At 39.0% G+C, this 19,481-nt stretch overlaps 1 long non-coding RNA gene across 2 annotated transcripts in view; it reads left to right on the top strand.

Moving 5' to 3' along the window:
• LOC129214232 (uncharacterized) overlaps window positions 1–19,481 on the top strand; it is a 24,430-nt gene continuing 4,949 nt past the window's right edge. The window contains exons 1-3 of one of the 2 annotated variants that reach the window (XR_008579633.1): window positions 1–85; window positions 5,448–5,583; window positions 18,736–18,890. This is a non-coding gene — a long non-coding RNA (uncharacterized LOC129214232). Of the gene's footprint in view, window positions 86–5,447; window positions 5,584–18,735; window positions 19,216–19,481 lie in introns of those variants that run through there. The other variant, XR_008579632.1, reaches the window with a different exon arrangement.

Raw genomic sequence — 19,481 nt, forward strand, 5'->3', positions numbered from 1 at the left:
TGCTGAGCAAACTTAGCTTGTAGAAACGTAGGGAAGAGTTTCAGCAGTACTGGATGGAGCATTGGTTAAGTGACTGTTGCACTTGGTAAGTTAATTTAAAGTACAAATAGATTCTTTGCTTGTGTGTAGTCTGATTAACAAGCAATCATGTTCTTTTAAGAAAAAGTCAGATGATCAGTAAGCACAAGAAATCTGATTTTTTTAGAGTTTTTTAACACTGCTTTTTAACTGAACACTTTCTACTCTTGTCATATATTTAAATGATGTCTTTTGAAGATATCTCCAATATGTTACTAACACTTGTAAAGTGTTAGTGAATTTTCTATACCTCTTTAGCTATTACATGATACAAATATTTTCAGACTAACAAATTTTGTTTTGTTTTGAGCTTAGCAAATAGTATCTACTAGAAAAATTTAAATGCAAATAGATATTCCATTTCAGAAAAAGATCAGAAATAAACTCTTTCAACTTCTAGCCATCCATATCTTCCTTGAAGTAACTATATATACCTTCAGCTATGCAAAAATCAAAGCACACTAAACTTTCTCATTTAAAGGAATTTTTCCAAAATAGAATGTGTTCTGTATATATATATATGGATTAGATTTACTAACATATGCTTTATGAAGTCAATTAATGAACACTAAAAAACCAAACTTATTTTCTATCAAGCTTTCCCAAAGGGGATATGAAGGCTGCTAGGATTCCAACTTGTGCAGTACACTATACATCTGTGGGTGCAGCTGCATCCCTTCACAGTTCAGGCAGTAAGCAGACTCTCATCTCAAAACAGAAAAGTGGGAATCAGTGTATCTAAAGAGAACACACTTCAGCTCATTTGCTTTCAAACCAGCCTTTTTGTTCTCCCTTTTCCAGAGGGTTATGTTCTTCAGCCAGGATCACCTTGTGCATGTTTCCTTTGGCTTGCAGAAGAGATCTACAAAAGGAAGGAAAAGAGAGAAATACAAGGGCAGAACCTGGACTCTACAAACCCACAAGATACAGCCTACAAACACAGCATCATCTGTGCTTTATGTTGCAGATACAGTAAACATTAACCTCAATCTATCTGAAGAATCAATTCTCAGTGCTTCAAATTAGTGTCATTAGTGTAATTTGGAGACAGTCACTATCTCTTTATCTTTCAAGCTGTGATCTGGAGAATTTTACCTAGTTCTGACTTTGAAATGCTCCACTTAAATCACATATATGATCCCTAACATCCAGCATGGTGGCAAACCAAACAGATAAGAATTTCAGGTTGAAGTGAACAAGGGAAAAAGATAAACTTGTAGAGAAGATGATCACATTTGCATGGACATACCCTGGATGATAAAATCAAGGGGAGTGTTACAGTAGGGTTAGTAATACAGAAGTATCTAAACTTAAATGATACTCTCTGGAGCATCATTTCTTCTTCAGAGCCACAGTGAACCAGAAAGAGCTTAGGAAAATGTACTGGTCATCCTAGTTTAACCTACAAAGCTCTACAAATGATGGCTTCTACTAATCAAGCAACCATTTAAGGAAGGCAAATTAATTCCTATTTATTTTCGGCTTCAAGGTAACTTATTTAATGTAAAGACTAGACCAGCAAGCAATCAGCAGCTAGCCTAGTTATCAGAGACTTTCTTTCCTGCTGATGGGAAGATGATGATGATACCATTTAATTGCTTTGTGTAGAGCAGCTCTCCCTGCAGTGGCTGGTGTGATACCTGCTTCTTGCCAGTTTTATTGCAATGAAGGTTGTATAGTGAATGTCTTGGGTGCTGCTTTGGTTCTGTCAACTTCTGCCAGTCAGTTTGGTCCCGGACATTTACTTCAGATGCCCAACACAGCTATGAAGGTGGAGGATTGGTTACAGGACCTGCTTTCCTGCCTATTTATTTCCTTTGGTTGATACATTTGAAATCCTGTAAGGATAATTTTTAAAATATGCCATTGCCCCTTACAGAAAGAGACCTAAGAAGATTAACTCTTAAGAATGTGATTGATACCATTTGATTTCAGTGTAACTTCAGCACATATTTAAAAATTAGCCATATCTGTGCATGCAAATACTTAGCCCTGTAGCTCTATTAGAAGCAAACAGGATTTGTATATGTGAGCTGTCAGATTATTTGATCTGTGCATTCACTCAAATGCTATTTGCATGCAAGTGCGATTACACATGTAAAGTGCGGAGAAAAATGGATCAAGCAGGTTTGGAACCTCTCAAAAAATTCACCCTTAGTGTATTTTAAAGTAGCCTCTTCAGAACAGCTAAAATAAATTCTACTCAAATGCATTCCACTTGCCAAGCATCCTCTCCAGAATTACCTGGTGGAGGGAATATGGTCTGTTGGGTTACATATGATTTTGGGAGCTATAACATTTGAGCTCTCCTCCATTGTTCTGAGTGACCCTGAGCAAAGTAAATGAACCTCTTTTGTTTCTTGTCTGTAAACAAAAGATCGAAGTAGTAAAACAGAAAAGCAATTTCTACTCTCAGTTGATGCAACAAATAATTGTGGAATGTTTAATGTGTTATGACATCCTTGCATGAAAGAATAAGGATGAAGTAGTACTAACAGTACAGATGTAATTAGGCTCCAGCAGTGAGTGCAGCCAGGGCTGCTGACTCATGACACTGTCTACATTTATAGCATTTTCTTAAAAAACCCCACATTAATCTACAAAACAGAGCTGCATTCTAGATCATAGGTTCCCCTTAGATTCCTTTTACTTAATTTTCCCTAAATGGGCTTTAGACGTGGGATCTATAACACTCCAAGTATGCTGCTGAAGCTGATATTATAATTTACCTCTTTAGGGCTGAGCAGTAAACAGACGTTCTTCCTGCCAGAGGGGATGTTAAAGATCCCATGATGATTTTCTGGAGCAGTCAGCTTTGTTCCCAGTGTCCTTTACCAAAGTGCTGTCACGTTGCGTGTGTTCCTAGTCCTTGTTTGGACCGTTCCATGTACCACCAGAAAGGGAAGGTGACGTGTCTAGTATCTTAGCTAAGGCTGCTCACACTCACTATTTGTACTTAGTGTTTAAGTTGTCTGTCGCTTTGCCTCTTTCAAACCATTTATTGTAACTCATGACAGTGAACTTTTACCAAATCTATTGAGACCAAGGTTGCCATGAAAGAAAACAGGAGGGAATACTACTATGCTTGTGAAACAGCCACACGTGAGAATATGTGCACATAGAAGAATTGCACACTAAAAATTATTCACACATTGGAACTGCATACAGATTCAAGTTATCACAAAACAAATACAAATCATTGCAGGCCTCTGCAAAAGAAAACTATTGTAAGGGTGTAGGGAAACAAAAGCAGGGAAGTACAAGAAAAGATGCTTTCCAGGTCTAGGAAAAACTAACCTCTAATTTCAGCAGTGCTGTTTCTTGACACAAGTATTTTTTCAGCCAAAATGAAGGAACTCTGACTCTTCTTTGCCTAGAAGAGTGCTTTCTTTCCCCAGAAGTAAAAAGATGCTGGAGTAACGCTGAGCATGCTGTGCTCTGTTCCCTAAGAAAAGCACTGCAGCACTGTATTATCAATTGACTGTGAAAGGTGATGGGGCCTGATGCCAGTCTGGCATCTGCGGTGTAAGTCAGTGCTGTAAAACTTTGTGCTCCCTTGGGCACAAAGAAATTAAACTTATAGACTTAAACTGTAAAATCCAACAATTAGTGTTGATCAAAATATGAATTTGACTTTAGTAGAGATTTTAAAGCAATACTGATCTGCTCGATTAAATAATGCAACTGAATCTACCAGAGATTTACTATCAGGATTAATTCCAGCTCACAACTTTGCACAACCTATGTGATATTTTGCTTTTTAGTTTTTTAAGTAGTGGGCCAAGATAATCATCCTAAACTATACATTTAAGTGTGACCACATTTGTGGTTACATGACTTTTTTTTCTCTGGGTCATGCTTTTCCCAAATATTGTTGCTCTTCAAGTTTCTTATCGCTGAACCAGGAATGTATTTTAGAGATGCTGAAGCACCTGCTTGTCCATATAAATGTTATGCTTGCTTCTTGATAAATCTAGATATTGCCTTTTGATTGCTGTAAAATTAAATCAGCTTACACACACTGATGATCCTACTCCATAGTCTGATTTTTTTACTTTAATTTTACATCCCCTCAAGGCTGTTTTATTATACAATGAACCCTTCAGTATTTTTATGCTTCATGTTCTGAATCATTGAACTGAGACCCTGTGATAAATTACTATTCTACGACACCTTGACTTCAATTTTTTTGTAAGTAAACACTTGTGATTTGTTTAATATAACTAATACATTGCACAGATCTTGCTGTACTAAGAAGCTTAAGTAATTCAAAAAAGCTCTGGCTGCACCAAACACGTGAGGTATTGCGATGGAAGAAACCCCACAGCAGCTTTAGGGTAGGCAGGGTGCGTGCAGGGGCAGTGGCACTGCTACTGGGGGGGGCTTGTTTCTGTGGCCAGCAATTGCCAGGAGGGTGGGCGACTCTGCAGCCACGCTTCTGATTCTGGCCCAGGCTGGGCCATCGAGCTGGCAGGCACAAAGCAGAGGAAACGCTTTGTTCTCGCGTAGCGGCAGTGCTCCTCTCGGCGCAGCACGGGCAGCGGAATGCCTGTGTGGTCCTGCTGCCATCAAACGCTGTCTTTCCAAAGGCTTCTGGCCGTGTCCTGTTACCTACTTCCTGCTAATATCACTACACTTTCATTCCAGAAACAACCTTTCATCCTTCCTCGAGTCTGAATTTCAAAAAAACCACCACCAAGCCCTCCGATATGCCCGGCTGGGTTTGCAGGTTAAATGACAGGAGGATTAAATGCACAGGCAACTAGGAAAGTGTCCTGTACAATCACCCAATGCACGTAATTTGGCTGGGCAAAAGAGCCTGTGTTTGGACTGCTCTTTAAATCCTGGATGCCATGTTCCCTGAGTGATGCTTTTTCACAATTTTTGTCTTCCTTTACAGTCTAGGAATGTTCTCTAGCATTAATGAAAACCATTTATTTGGGCCATCATTAGCATTTCAAAATGCCCTGAAACAATTACTGGTCTATTGGTCTGCAGAAATGGATCTGAAAATTGAACTCGTGAACATTACCTAGGATATTTGAGTCATACCATAATGTCTCTTTGTGTGGACCTGCTCATCAGTATTTTAGATGCTTAACTAAGTGAGAAATAGCTCAACTCAAAACATCTGTCACTTAAACTCCCAGATAAAACTACTTGCCTGTATAACTCATTTAAACAAATCACCGGGACCATGTTAGTGATACAAAAGAGACCTAGCTATGGCATATATTCAGTATAAAATCACAAAGAATAAGCCAAAAGTGCAATGTAATTTTTTCACTATTAGCCTTTTACTACTCAAGTAATAATCCTGTCTGAGTGACTCTACTTCATGGACATGTCTCACTACTTTGTCATCAAAGCAAATCCCCCCAAGTGACCCCATCGTGGAGCATGGGGAAGATGATGTTTTGAAGAGGACCGTCCTGGCAAAGGGGTGTGAGAGGGATCCGAAGGCCAGAGGACCAGTTTTCCTATTTAGCTGTCAGCTGAAGACAGGTGAGTTGGTTTTTTGGAGATGGTTGCTGTGCCATCCTGTATCTTTTCTGATTGAGATTCGAGAAGTCCTCCTCGTAGCAAGATGTGTAGTGTTTGCCTAAGCAGACTCCCAACAGAGGGGTCCTAGAATTAACTATTCCTTTAATTAAAACTTGAGCTGGATATACTGTTTCCTGGTTTTATTTGTTAATAAACCCAGCTGTAATACAGCCTGCCTTTGAGCTTGCACAGGATGTGGTAACTATAGAAGCTGGCTGCAAAAACCACCTGCCTAGCACCAGTGATCTGTACACATATACTGAATGAATTACAGCAATAAAAAAGATACAGTGTATAGATCACGTTCCCTGATATTTTAGTGACCAGAGCAACATGTGTCTCTTCCTAAAAGCTTCTAATCAAGTAATTATTTGTTTTCACAAGTGTGTAGCTATTCTCATCTCAGTGGGTAATTTTCTTTACTTTTAAGCTTCTCCTGATTGAAATCTTTCCATTTCTAAATGACTCACAACACTGGCTTAGAAGGGGTTAAACTTGCCTAACTAATGTTAGGTAGCTTCAAAAGATGGCTACATACCTGTATGCTGCAGTTCTGTATTTTGTAGTCAGCTACATCTGGTACGTCTGTACGATGCAACTAGCTTTACCCAAGAGCAATCCAACACACAACCTACACGGACATACATTTCTGTTTATTTTTTCATATATTCATTTCTTAATAAATTCTAAAATTGTTCTCTGGAACTTGTTTCTTGTCTGGTTTATAAAACCCAGACTGAAAAATTGTTACGGAATTTCAAAATAATACTGCCTATGGATTTTCCTGAGAAAGGGTATAATCTTCTGTGCAAAGTTTTGGCTGTGTTCTTGAGCATTTGTTAACTGAGAGAGTCAATACAGAATTGAACCACTGTGAACTTCACAGCAGCCAGAACGTCTCAGGTATTCTTTATTTTTTCAGGAAGAAAAGCTAACTGATATGCAGGAAAATATCTCCAGACTTAAACCATACTGGTCAGAAGAGACAGCTGTCTGGGCTGCTCGCTGTTCATAACCCTAACAATTTTATACAGAACAAAGTCTCCAATGACCAAAGTGCTATTTGGTCACAGTGAGCTTTTTATGCCACGATTATTTACGAATTTATATTTGTCATGGAAAAAGTGTATATTAAATTTTATATGATCTTCTGGTATCCTCATAACAAATGTTTTATCGGTTGGGTAACCTGCTGAACAGCTGCTGCCTCCTCACCTCCCTCCTCTGCCCGATGTCACAACTGTCAAAGTGAAGTACAGTCAAAGCTGGGAGTTCAGCCTGCAACTTCACAATAAACAAGCTCTGTTTAGTGGCCAGCCACTAAAGTTCACCATTCTTTTGAATAAAGCCTGATATGCTTAACTTCATGCTAATACTGCCACTTCCCTTTTTGAAGAGTACTTTTTTTGTTCATGTAAATCATAGCGGGCATGGTAGGACTCCCAAGGGGACTTGAGTCACTGAGGTTACACAAATGCCTTATTAACTGTAGTCAAAATTGATGTACTCAGCATGATTAACTTGTAGCTCCATTACAAAATGCGTAAGTAAAAAAGCAGAATAACAGTTTAAACAGAAAAGGGATTTTTAAAAAAAAAAAAAATTAATGGAGACAGATGGGAAGGTATTTGTTTTAACTCTGTTGTGATTGCCCTAGTACAGAAACAACTGTATTGTAAAATAGATTCAAAATAGTTTCAGAAATTATATCAGTAAGCCTTCTACATTCAGACTAAGAGCTGTTTGGCCAGGGCAATTTCTGGGTTAGAAATAACAGTTGTTGTCTGGTCTTGTCCAATGCAGGCATAACTTCTAAGATCAATAATCCACCTCATTTATTAACTGGATGTAAGTCACCAGTTGGCAAAAATGTCAAAGTTTTGTCTTGCATTTTTAAATGATCCATGTACCTAATAATTTAATCCCAACATTGTTTTATGCTCTCCTATGAGTTATTCAACACCACCAGGCCATTTCCAAACACTGTAGTGATCCTGCTTTGATTAGCTGCATGCCTCTTCCCTGTCCTTTCTAATCTATAAACCAGCAGATCCAATGCGAGATCAAAGGCTAGCGAAAAGATCTATCCAACTCCGATGCTTGTTAAATGAGTGATGAAACATCAGGTTTCAGTTCAAAGTAGGCCTTCCATAGTATAAGCATTTTCAAAGGTATTTTTAAGTGTTAAGAGTTTTTGTTCAGTGTCCACAGAATCATGAGAAGCAGAATTATCTATAAATGCAACAGGTGGAAGCTGATGGTACGGTTTTGCCAGCTTTTTTGAATCTTCTGAGCATCCTGATGTGTTGCCAACACCTCTCTTTCAAGCTGAAAAGACTTTAACTTAGCTATTGGAATTCTTTCTGGTCTCCAGGATTGACCCCAAGGTCATGGTTCTCTAGTTTCTCATGTCATTTAGTTTCTCCGGGTCTGACACCTCAAGAATTCAAACTGAGACTGTTGATGAAAAAAACTAATTTCTCAAGGCAACCAACGCTTTATGACTTGGAGTCAGCACAGAAGGCTGGTGTGAAACTAGCAGAGTTCTCAGTGTTAATTTAACAGCGAGAAGCGAGCTCAGCGCTCTGCAAGCGTCGGCCGAGCACTGGACAGGAGAGCTGGTCCGTGGCAGGGCAGCTGCTGTTGAGCTGGGACGGGGATCTCTGGGAACGAAGCAGGGGCAGCTCTACCTGGGGGGCTGGACCTCGCTATCTCCAAGGATTTTATAAGCCTACTAAATGTTGTCTTTTGAATTTCTGTCTTAACAAGGAAAATATATATTATCCTTAATAGAACAATATCTTACAAAACAAGAACGGTATAGCCTGCTGATTTTCAAGATGAATCCAACATGCCATTATTCAGTTGCTGTTTGTTGGCAAACATAAGGTGATTACTTTGTGAAGACTTAGCTTTTCTTTATGGCCTTTTTCCTACTCAGGCCAAGTTGTCATGTATGGCATTTAATAATTAAAAAACAACAAAAAAAAAAAATCAAACAAAACCCCTATGAAGTATTTGGAAACCTACATCATGTAACAAGTTATTTCTTCATCCAATGATTAAATGTGTTTGTCCTTGGGCGTGTGGCAGTGCTAGCTGAGTGTCACTCACTGGTATTTACTAACTTGAAGAGAACTTGTTTCTATGTAGTCCTTGCATTATATGCTACCGAAAAAAAGGACACAAGGTATGCCCCTACTTTTTATGGGGGAAAACAATCTTAAACAGGTGCATCTAAGTTCAAGAATAATGTCACCAGTTTTGGGATTTATAAATACTGTCAGAACACTTAGCAACTTTTTATGACACCTGAAATGCTCATTGCTTGTCTTTTTGCCAGGCACTACAAAGATTTGCTAGCCAAATTGCAGTAAAATTAATGGGAAGTTATTCTGGAAAAGATTTAATTAAAACCAGTATGCAGCAGCAGCATGAGGGGTGAAGGAAGACATGCGAAGTATGGTCACGTGTGTTGACTGCAGTTTTTTATACACCTCATGTCAGTGAGTTTAATTGTTCATAGAAAGGATATTAACATTTTTACCAATCCAAACAAAAAGCAAATTCATTAGTGCCATGAGAGAATAATTATCAGATCGTCCACAGGTAGTTACGCAGCTAATGACCTGAAGATGGGAGTGTAATTAAAGCCTTCACTCAGAGCTCCACTCACTCTAATATCCTTTCCTGTCTCTTCCTTTATGTTCTATTCATTAAAAGTGTACAGATCATTAACTCATTAATAACTGCAGAATGCAAATGCAGTGAAGTAGAGTGAATTTAATGTCTCCTTGGTTGTGAAGTATGTTCCAATGCTGGGGTGATAATTTTTTACAACTGCTATTAGAGTGGTTCTGTCAATGAAAGAAGCTCCTCAAAAAAAAAAAAAGCAAGCTAACAAGAATTAATATTTCACTGTTAAATGGTAAACCCAGCCACCAGACAAGTAAGGGAATGAACTGCTATTCTGGAAGATACACTTCAGAATGTTATTCTCTTTACTTTCTTGAAATAAAGGGCTGTTTCTAAAGGTATTGATCTTGCCCTTTTTTTCCTATTGCAATATAGGAAAACCCACCTATGTCTTTTCACCGAGATTATCCCGTTAACAGAACTGACAGACACAAACAGAGGTTAGGCAGAAAAACTTGTTGAAAAACTGGGATGATTTCTGCATAATGTATCACATCATACGTATGTCAAAGGGGTTTTTCTTCAAACTGAAGATCTACGTGGGCTGGCTGAGGAATCTGTTAAAGATGTGCATCTTACCACCTGAGCCTGCAAACCCTACGTTCACTCAACCTCCACTTGACTCACAGAAACCCTTTTGAGTCAAGAACTAATAGTGAAAGGTCTCACAATGATAGCACTATTGCAGAGCTATTTGATTTCCCTTTGTTATTAAAAGCCCCTTGATGCCGGAATACAGACCCAAGATGAATTCTAGAGATGGATGGCCTCGCAGACTGCATTCCAGAGACCTGGGGTCTCCTTGGCCATGCCATGTTTCTTCTGAGCAGCTTTGCCTAAGCTCCGAGGGCCAGGATTTCAGAACAGCTCTGTTTCCACTATCCTGATCTCAAGAAAAACATCACTGCTTAATGGGAGGTCTTTTCAGACTTTTTTTGATGACCTTTAATTTTTCTATGCCTCAAATTCCCATCTTTCAAAGGAGAATGAAGGGGTTCTCTGTTACTGTTGTAACAAAGTTTTGTCTGGAGGCAGAAGAGCAGTAAGAGGAGGAGTGCTCGTGGAGGTACTGCTGTACTGATAAAATACTGACTTCAGCGTTTTTCTTTTATACAGTGTGACATACCTGGGGTGCACTATATGTTGCTGTTATTCATAATTAAAACACTGATGAGACAACGGTTCACCCAGATCAGACTACCAGCCTTTTTCTAGGCAATTCCGTTAGCTTTAAAAAATTACTATACTTTTGCAAGTATCATAGCAAAAAAAGTTAATTAACAGGGCACTTAATCATATTTTTGGGCCCAATAGATCAGGTATAATGTCATTTTCATTAATATCCTCCAATATTTTTATTTCTCGAGACTCTGTAAAAGTATTGTTAATGGACTTGAAAAGAAGAGATAATTTTCTTGCTGAACCGAGTCTGTGTGATTAAGTGCTCAGCCTCTGGTAACAAATGAACACAACAACCTTTAAATCCTTTCCATACAGACAAATTAATGTGTTTCTCATAATAATATTGCTGGAAATCTAGACAGGCCAGTGCATCTTTGTGACTTGCTCTGCATGAGTCAGATTTACAATGCTGTACTGAAAAAAAAAAGAAAGGGCTCTGATGACAAGTTGATAAACAAGTTAAAATAATATAATTTGCACTGTGTCATTTGTATGCTGTCAGCTTACATATAATTCCAAAAATTACCCTGGGTAAATCCATTATAGGTCTGCTAAGTACTGCTGTTGGGTACATTGAGTCCTGATGCCTCATCATGCTTTATACCCGTTAGCAATTTGCATGGCAGAGCTACCGAGCTCTTAACTGAAAGATGAAAGTCACACTTCCTATTCCAGTAGTGCTGACATTTAAATTTGATATCAACGTTACAGTCTCATCCTAATTTCAAAATCCCTTGTGCTAATAGTGCTTAAGCCTTAATTGCACATTTAATCATAAGAATTACAGAATCACTCTGGTAAGTCAGATGGAAAAAAATGCAATGGACGTAGATACCAAAGCAAATCAAATAGGAAAGACAAAGAAAAGTCATTTTCCATTTTACAGAAAACATTAAACATGTTTTTCAACCAATCAGCACAAACAGTGAAATACAAGATCCCTGTAAATAAATATCACCTCATACTGCTAAATGCATGCTTACTGTGACTAAATAACTAAAATTTGTCTGTTTATCTACAATTCTACGTTGACTAAGGGCCTTACTGCTTGCAACTAAACTCAAGTCATGGACATGGAGTTTTGTGTAGCTGGATTTTTATTTTTTTTTTAAGTTCTGCACACACACACACAAAAACCCACATAAAAAGTATTCTGTATTTGAAGGGAGAGACAGATTTTTTTATCACAGTAATTAAAATACTTGGCCTCAAAGAGAAAATCAATCCTATCTACAGGCTCTCTGAACCTAACACTTCAAGACTATCAATGAACTTGCTAAATGACTACAGTCACCAAGGAAATAAATGTTACCAAGTTTGTGAAATAATGAAGTTAAACTAGAAGGTAAAATAGTCAAGAATGCTCAGTGTTAACGCTGAAATGTCAGAACTGCAATTTATATATCAGCGCATGGATCTCATGCAGCATAACTATTCTGAGAAAAGTCAAAATAAGATTTTGAGCCATAGTCCATAGACATTAGAGAAAGTCTTACTACATGTGTTACTATAACACGTTTGTTACTGCATTTTTTTACACAGCGAAAGTCTTTTTGTTAGGTCTGTAATGCCTAACAATGATACCCTGATTTCATAATTATGCTGCCAGGTACCATCACACTGTTAGAACTGGGCAAAAATAGATCTCGCTTTTTTCTGCAAAGTTGCCCTTTTCTCACTGAAAAGTGATTTGTTCATATAAACTTTAAAAGCTTTTTATAAAGAATCCAAAAGTATGAAAGTGATCCAGAGGCTGACCAAAGACAGGGTGAAAGACACCCTGATCTAATCCTGCTTCTGACAGTCGCAGTAGCTTTGCTTTTGTATCCAGCTAAATTCTACTGTCTACGCTCAGAAAATTGATTCAACTGCTTCTAGTTTAACTGCCATCAAAACCGAATTGATAGAATGGGGGAAAATAAAAATGGTAAATTAAGCTGGTTTTGACAACAAAAACTGTATGTTTGTTCATGAACTGGAAGCAGAAAGTACCGATCTTTTTGATACTCTATGTGATCATTACAGTTGTTGCTATTAGCATTCAAGATAGCAGCACAAAAGCAAAGAGAAGCTCAAAGTGCAGAGCAATGCTGGATTATGGTAAGACTAAAAAAATTAGAAGCCTTTAAGATGCAAGTTTTCCTTCAGAGGTGCATGGTGACATCTGAAGGGACCTCTCTTCTATGATAAGCATCATACTGTATTTTGCTGCATCTGCAGTCATCAATGGCATTATAGCAATAAGTACTTTTGAATCACAATACGCTGCTGCATTGCGTCTTGGGTCACCAAATCCTGAAATACCTGGCATACGGATGGCATTCATTCCTTTCCATGACCAGGTGCAAATAAGCCCAGGAAACCTTGGACCCTCTGCCTCTGAACCTGCCAGCTTTCAGTGCCGTTCGCTTTGATACCAGCCATGTGCTGCTGGTCAGACCAAACCATCCCAACAGAAAGTGCGGACACCACATGCCCTCTGCTGTCAGTAATTTCCAGCTGTCTTGATGTCAATGTCATGTTGCTTGAGGTTGTGCTTCAGTATTTCCTTGAATATTTTCCTCTGACTGCCCTGCTGACATACTCCCTCTTTTAGTTCACCAAATAACATCTGACTTTTGGCAATCTTTGGCAACTGTTGTCTTCCATTCCAGATATAAGACAGCCCAGTGAAGTGTGCTGTAATGATCATGGTTTCAGCTCTCTGGAAAAATGCTATGCTCTAAAATTATTTAAAAGAAAACTTCTTCCTACCTTGAATACGCAGTGTGGTAAGCAGATTAAATCTTTCCTGAGCTGTATGCATTATCAGTAGCAAATCTGTGCCTTCTTGTATAGAAAATTAGATAAAGTACCCGCTTTGCAGACCTTTAATTTAATCTAGAGACTGGTACCATATTCCTGCAGAGCCTTATTTCTTAAAAAAACCACAAAAAAACCACAAAACCAAACCACAAAAGATGGACAGGCTGTGCTAATGATATTTGACAGTTCTTTGTCCAAGAGAACACCCTCCAATAACGTATTTCCAAAATAGCAGAAATGTTCATGGCTAACATATGTTGTGAATTATAATGACTAATGACAGGCTGTGATACAAAATTACATGCATAACATCCTTTTCCCCCAAGTTTATTACGAGTCCATACCTCTCAAACCAAGCTCACAATCAGCTTCATGATGTTTTGTGTATGTGCTTTCTTCCATGGAGCAGTTATCAGCAAACGAACAGGATTCAGCGCTTGTAAAACTTCACAGTCTGTTCACCTGTGTTCACAAAACAGTGCTGGCCGGTGGATGATGATACAAGGGGCAGCTGACACCATCTGCCAGGCTTGCTGTCACAGAACAATCTCAGGATGCTGTCACAGCGACTCAACTTGCTGTGGACGCTTTCTAGTTTGCATCTGATCTTGTCTCTGGTCGCATTCCTGAGAAACAATCCTCTCCCTCTTGGGGCACGCTAAAACCCCAAGGCTCCTGACGGAATTGTACAGGTGTTCTGCATTTTTTTTCTTGGAGAAGCTAACTTGCAGGTCACTGTGGAAGTCCAGGTCTTGGCAGTGTCAAATGATTTGGTCAAATTCACTGATAAGGAAGACAACAGATACGCGATTCCACACTTTTCTGACATACCTCACTGGCTGCATCTCTTCTGCATTTTAAGCTATGTCATGAGTCAAATAGCATGTCCTGGGCTATATTATTCTCAAGAAAGCGTTCTAGTAGTGTGCTATCCAAGACAGGATAGGTTTTGCTGTTCTTTCTTCTTTTAACTGTCAGTGGTAATGAAAATGGCAGTTTTGAAATCCTGCCTTCCTATGTTTTCCAGTTTGAGGGGACAAAGCGAGCCCTGAGGGAGCAGAGGGATATATACAACAGATAGTGATTGCTGATGGGATGTGACTGAAGCAAGGCACCAGCACGCTGCATTTTCTGATAGATTTGTATATCTATTCATCAGTTCATCCACTTGATTGGTTCTTTCTTAGTACTTGTCAAGGTTTTTACTGACTCTGAACATATCTGTCTCTTTTTGCTAGGTCTTTTATTCCCTCTGACAGCCCAGCAGAACCTCAAAGTGAAAAGCTTTTATGTTATTTATAGAACTTATACATAGATCCCCATAATGTTACCTGAAGCTCCACCCAGCCTGTGGTGGGTTTTCTTCATTTATAACTATTTTATGACTCTGTAACTGTCTGCTTGGTTTTGGTTAGGTATGAAATAGGTTTTATCTAGGTACCTGTCTAGTCCAGTGTTGTGTACAAAGCCCTGATTCTAGATCAGTCCTTTTCTTCCATTCTTTATTGATGACCCTTCATAAATCAATCTGGGCTCAGTTTTGCTCTGACACTTACGAGCTATGAAGTCATCAGGAGCTTGCAGACATAAATCAGGTAGCCAGGGCTCATTGCGCATTCAATGTTCACGCAACAATGGTTTGAGATAAAAACCCAGATAAAACATGAGACAAGCTCTACAAGCAGTAGGATACTCTACTCTTGGCAACAAACCACCTTGTATATCACCTTTGTTATTCTGACAGGTCAGTGAATGGGACCCCACGCACAATATTCAGAGGTATTAATATGCCTAACGGCTCACTCACAATTTTGGTGCCTATCTGGCTGTAAATATAAAACAAAATATTTACAGTAAATAGACACTATTTGCCCAATCTGTTCCCTGCTGCTGCTTAACACTTGCAACTCTTACCAATTTCTGGCAGCTGAAGATGTTCAGCGTTTGTAAATATCAAAGAACTCTCTCCTCCGTTTATACAGAAATGAGTTCCTGATCTGGGAGCAGAGCCTTAGCACCACTCAGAAAAGTTCCTTGGCCACAAGCTTGTGTGTAAAGCTCTCACGTAATCTGCATCATACAGATAAAGCACCCTATGTTCCTTCCCCAGACGGGAAGAAGTCTGGAAGAGGACTACCAGAAAGACATACAGAGCTCAGCCTTCAGTCAGGTTTGATCTCCCGCTGAGACCAGCCAGGGCAATACACAGTGTGTTATAGCCCTAATGTACACTAGTTCTGTTCAGGGTTTGGAAAAACTTTGGACCTATTGCACAGATGTCATGTGATTTTTTTGTACATGCACAATCTATCTGATGCAGCCAAGAATGCTTCTGTTTAGCGCACATGTACAGAGCTTCCCACCAAAGCTGGACTTACTTACTACGCAGATCTTCAGCACAAATACCTCTAAGCAACAACCAGCATCTCCACTTACTTACACTGGAAAACGTCTGAGATTTTCAAATATAAGGCAGCCCAGTGAGAGCTCCTGGGCGCATCCAGGGCTATCTCACGTTTCATTCTGCTAGTTCTACCACGGCAGACACCAATTCTTCACAAAATTACTGGACAATTTTTTTCCAGCAGAAAGAGGACACATCCAAAACCACTAGGCATATAACAGCCTTTCATTTTTTTATATCTGAAAAAGGTAACACCTAAACTTGACACAGCTCCTTAAGACAAAGGTAAAGCTCTGTATTGGTATGCTGGTGTGGTCTTGCAAAAAGAGAGGAAATCCAGCATCATCAATTCTGTTGTCCTAGAAGTCAAAAGCAGGTTGGAGAATGGACAGGTCCAGCATTGTTCATGTCCAACTAATTATTTAATCACTGAAAGAATTTTAATGAATGCCATAAGACAAAACAGGGACTGTTGACAAGGGCATGGAGTGACAGGCCAAGGGGAATGGCCTGAAGCTGAAGGAGGAGAGATTGAGAAGAGATATTAGGAAGAAATCCTTCCCTGTGAGGGTGCTGAGGCCCTGGCACAGGGTGCCCAGAGAAGCTGTGGCTGCCCCTGGCTCCCTGGCAGTGTTCAAGGCCAGGTTGGATGGGGCTTTGGGCAACCTGGGCTAGTGGAGGGGGTCCCTGCCCATGGCAGGGGTGGCACTGGGTGGGCTGGGAGGTCCCTTCAACCCAAACCAGTCCGGGATTCTATGATTAATCATCACCTTGAACATAAATGTTTTCTTTGAATTATGCAATGTAAGCAGATAAAATTACATCCTTGTTTTCAGAATTAACTAGCAAGCTCTGAAAACACCTTTTTGCTTTGCACCTGCCACTCTGTATCAAACAATCAAATAACTCTTAAATCTCATCAAATGAACTCCCAAAGTCATTGAAGAGATAATAAACTAGGTTACAACACTTGTCTGGTATACAGTTAAATGTCTTTCATATATCTTTAAGTGGTTATTAATCTCTGAATTAGTTTAGAATACATTAACCTTCAAGGTAAATTAGATCAATCAGGAAAATGACTCACAAGACTAAGTCTATCTTTTTTGCTCAAATTCGGAGTGTGTGCCAAGAATATAAAAGCAGGGGGGAGAAAGCATTCAAATGCAGCTTTTCCCTGGAAGTACGACATTTATCACGGAAAGGGGCTGGACATTCACTTTCTTCTTGATGCTTATGGTTAAAGTTGTTTCTTAGGATAAAAGGAATCAATGACCAGACGAGAACAAAATGTTTACAGTTGTGCTAAAGGGGAATTATGCTGTGAACGCAGAATGATATGAAGCCCATGAAAATGAGGTGTAATCATATCCTCAGCTCAATTTATTTTCCACTCTGGGTTTATTTTAGCCTTGTTTAATTATAGAAGTGGCTGAAAAGCTTACTCTGTTCCATTTTGCATATGGCACACAGTCCAGACGTTTGTCACATTCTGCTTCAAAATTACTTCAATCTTCAACTTTCTGAATCTTACAGAAAAAGAGGTATGTAAATACTCATGTGGGGATGGACGACCGTTACAGTTACTACACATAATGTCATGCTGTGCATTGTTCGAAGAACCTACAAGCTCAATGTTTAGCCACTATCTTCTAAAGGAATGTGAAAATATTAACACTGAGTAGTGAGAAGACTAACCTGAAGTCAAGTGGTTTTTACTGTGAACGACTGCTGGTGGAAGCTTTGTGGTGGTTTAAGCTAAGGATTGATTTTGCTGTTGCAAAATGCCATGCATAGTTATCCTGGCTTAGCTGGCAAGTGATAAGTCACTAAGACAAACTCAGGCTCCTATGTTTGTGAGGAGATAGTTAACTATTTTTACAGGATGCTTCCAATCACACCAGTGATCAGTATCACTATTTCTAATGCTATATTCCAAATCTACACTTAGAAGAACTGTCACAATAGGTGCGCTTCCTCTAACTGTAGTTAGTGAAGCACTCACAGCTTTCGTGCATAGTCATAACACACTGAAAAACTGAAGGAAATTGATATCTTGAAAACCTTTCCTTTGGCTGGTAAGGGGATTATTGCGTTAAAACTTCAAAGACTGCAGTTCGCCTTGACATCAGAATATCTAGAAGCACAAGATTTACAGTGTTGATAGATGACATGTTAAGACACGATGTGCTGCTTTAGAAATGGACAAAAAACTCTAAACCATAAATCAGACCACCTTTTAATACCAGCATTTTCCCAGGTAAAAGAAAATAGACAGAACTTGAGATCTGAGAGCACAATGGAAAGGAAGTAACACTGAAGATCAGCTGTGGTTTGTGGATACTGCATATTAGGAAGCATTTTGCTGTTATCAAACTTCTGAAATATCTGTATAGTCCTATTGTTTTCAGTGAGATTGCTTACAGGCTAGGGTCACACATACTCTTCAGGGCTTTGCGGGACCAGAATCTGAGAGATCTGCCCCAAAACCTGGCCATTCAGCCAGCAGGGCCACAAAATCCATTCCTCAGCTCTTCCCTTCTGAGCTGCTCTGCACCTGCTGAGATAATGTTCCTACTTCATCCTAATTGCAGGGAACTGAGTAAAAGCTTTGTCCTTGTGCATCTAGGAATAAAGAGAGCCTTTCAGCAATCTTGCTGCAATTAAATACAAGGCTGAATGTGCCTGCTGTAATTAAAAATACGTCTGTTTCTTTAAAACAAATCAGTTTTAATTGGCATTCTAATTGAAAGCCTATTAAATATAGTGATAAATGCTGAGAGATTATTTAAAATCTTGACACCTACATGATGCTTTGCGAAGCTCTGAAAACACTGACTAATTCACCCTCGCAGTAGCTGAGAAAGATACGTAACTACATCTAGCTAACCTGAGGAGGAAAAAAAGAACTGAACAGAAACTTCATTAAAATAATAAAAATTAATTAAATTTCAAGAGCATACCAATTTTGGTTAAATGTTTAAAAAAAAAGATAATTAAGCTTTATTTTTTTTATATTCTCACAGCATCCAATCGAAATGAACAGTTGTAGCGAGTGAGAATGCTGTCCTGAAACGCCCCGTGCACATGATAACATCAAAAAGGCCACACCAGCTTAGCTTAAAAATCCTTCTAGTCCATGTCGTTCCTTCAAGAGTGATCCACTGTGGCCAAAACTAAGGTGAGCGTGAAACAGAACCAACATATGGCAGCATTTCCTTTGTGTAGCCCCTCACTGTGGAGATCTGTTGCCCTGACTTCCTCAATCAGAGGTGTTATTTTTGTGATTTTTATGTGGAATATTAAGAAAATCTTCAGTTAATGACTTTGAAATTATCTATCTGGAGAGAAATTTTCTCTTTCCCGTGTTAATGGTTGGCTTATGCCTGAAAACATGAAGTTAATGGTAAGAGTTGGACGACACTGTTGATATTAAGTATACTCTACATTCTCACTGTGAATTTGTCTTAATTCTTCTGTTTGTAATACTCTTCTCTCAGAGACCTTGGTGGTGCTCCTCAGGAGGTTCCCACTGTGAATGAGTTTATTCTCAAGAATACTGGTAGCTATTAGAAAAGAAACAAATTCAAAGCAAATACACAGAACTGCCTAGGCAAAAATCAAGCGTCAGATGAAAAAGCCAAGTCATTTAACTAAAACGCTGAGTCTGATCAACTTCATGGTTGCTATCATTCAAACAAGATCCATAGCATGAGATGTGTCCAATTAAACAGGTTGCTTTACAAATCTCTTGGAATTTTAATAAACCTGA

The sequence above is a fragment of the Grus americana genome, chromosome 17, assembly GCF_028858705.1.
Source record: "Grus americana isolate bGruAme1 chromosome 17, bGruAme1.mat, whole genome shotgun sequence".
NCBI classification, from domain to species: domain Eukaryota; kingdom Metazoa; phylum Chordata; class Aves; order Gruiformes; family Gruidae; genus Grus; species Grus americana.